Here is a 2,568-nt window from a genome sequence, read left to right on the forward strand (position 1 = left end):
TGTGGGATCTTCTCAGTTTATTCTTCTTCTGCAAACTCCCTCTGACATAACTGAGTCTGCAGGTTAGTATTTTTTAAAATATATTTTACTGATTTTTTACAGAGAGGAAGGGAGAGGGAAAGAGAGTTAGAAACATCGATGAGAGAGAAACATCGATCAGCTGCCTCCTGCACAACCCCTGCTTGGGATGTGCCTGTAACCAAGGTACATGCCCTTGACTGGAATTGAACCTGGGACCCTTCAGTCCACAGGCCGATGCTCTATCCACTGAGCCAAACCGGTTAGGGCTGCAGCTTAGTATTTAAAATGACCTTGCCCTGGCCAGTGTGCACAGTGGTTAGAGCATCGACCCAAGCACCAAAGGGTCAAGGGTTGGATTCCTGGTCAAGGGCACATACCTGGGTTGCAGGTTCGATCCCCATGAGGAGGCAACCAATTGATGTGTCTCTCTCCCTCTTCCCCTTCCTCCCTTCTACTCTCTCTAAAAATCAGTGAAAAAAATTCCCTTGTGTGAGGATTAACAATAGTAATCCTATCTAATAAAAGGGTAATATGCAAATTAACCGCCACTCTGTCACAAAGATGGCAGCGCCCATAGCCACAAGATGGTGACGTCCAGTCCTCTCAGCCCTGCCGGAGTCCTCCAGCCCCAGGGGGGGAGGCAGGGGCGCCACTGAGAGTGGGCAACAAGAGCGGCCTGGTGGAATGCTTGCTTCGTTGCCGCGGCAACGAGGCAAGCGTTCCATCCTGGCCAACAAGGCAGGTGTTCCGTGCCCGGCCACAGATGGACCTCTGGGCCGCGGAGAGCCTCTAGGCAGCGGGTGCGGCGTGGCCAGGCCCCCCAGAGAGCTACTGGTGCACGGATTCGTGCGCAGGGTGCTACTAGGAATAATAATAACAATAATAATAAATAAAATGACCTTAACCTGGGAAGTTCCCTCTGTAATTGGCCTGCGGTTCCTCCTCACTCTTGGAAGGAATCTGGTACTCTCAGAAGAGCAAAGGCGTAACTTATCTTTAAGGACCAGGAAATCGAGTGATTTCTTTACAGATTTCACTATAACTCTGAGCCGTTCATTTTTCACTTAAGTCATGACTCAGACTGGCCTACCCTAGCTTGCTTTCTGAGAACTTGGTTGTGACCTTTTCTTTCTTTCTTTGAAGGGCCCTCAGCAGTGGCTGGGCATGACTAGTCAGTTTCCTGAGCCCGCCACCCCAGCCCCTGGGCAGTGGCCCCCCCACTGCCTGCTCCACTGGTCCCTTTCAGAGGCCTCCACATCGTGGTGGGTGGCAGCCTCCCAGGCTCCCAGGCCACAAACCGGGCATCATCCTGGACTCCTCCGTCACATGCTGCATCTAAACCTGGCAGTTTTCCTTTTTATCCTTTTTTAATTGAAATTATTGGTGGTGACATTGGTGCATAAAATCATACAGGTTTCAGGGGTACAATTCTATAAAATACATCATCTGTATATTGTGTGTTCATCACCCCAAGCCCCCCCCCCCCCACTCCCTGCCCCTCTGATAATTACCATGCTGTTGTCTTTGTCTATAACCTGCCAGTTTCTGTCTTCAAAATACATGTAGACCCAGACCACTTCCCTCCACACAAAACTACCACTCCTCTGACCCAGGTTACTGCCCCCTAACTCGGCCCCTCCTCCCACCCTGGCCCTCTGTGTTTGCGTCCCGGCAGTAGCCAGGGTGACCGTGATATAGATTTGAAATAGAACTCAGATCATGTTGCTTCTCTGCTGGAAACACTGCTCTGGTTCCCTGGTCCACCCAGAAGGAGGCCCAAGACCTTACAGTGGTTTTTTGGGGTCTGTGCTGCCTCCCACCGCCCCTCACTTCTCGGCTGCCTCTGCTTCAGCCACACCGGCTCCTTGCTGTTTCTTGAAATTGCTCAGCACACTTCTCCATAAGGGCCTTTCCCCTACCTGACCCTCCGCCTGTTCTTCGGATCTCACCACAGCTAACTAACTCCTTTACGTCCAAGTCTGCTGAAATGTTACCTCATTGGGTCTACCCAGAACACCTTCCTTACAAGCCTTCAGAGTACTCTCACCCCTACCTGCTAGAATGTAAGTTCTGAAACGTTGAGATTTTTTGTTGACTGATGTGTGCCAAGCATCTAAACCAGTGCCTGGCTCAGAACCAGAACTCAGTAAACACTTCCTGAGTTAACGAATCCTGTCCTGCTCACAGTCCACACATTTATCAGCTCTCTAGTGTGGGGGACGCAACAAATGCTACCGGGAACGTCTGTAGGTAGTGCTAGGGGCTTCCAAGGTTCCCATCTCAGCAGCTGGGCTGATGGAGCCTGGGTTGGATGGAGCCCAAGACCTAGTTTCCCCAAAGCCCAATGGCTTTCAAACTGCTTATCCTGACCCACAGTTAGGTACACAGCATGATCCAGGACACACGTATGTGTAGGTGAAACCAAAAATTTTAAACCAGTCGTTTTTCTGCCGCAATCCACAGGCCTTTTCTCCTTACGCAGCTGTTTGCAGCCCTGTCCACTGTTCACCAGCTACTCCGGGGTGATCACCTGCAGTTTGAGAAGGG

This window comes from Plecotus auritus (assembly GCF_963455305.1).
Source record: "Plecotus auritus genome assembly, chromosome: 2".
NCBI lineage: Eukaryota > Metazoa > Chordata > Mammalia > Chiroptera > Vespertilionidae > Plecotus > Plecotus auritus.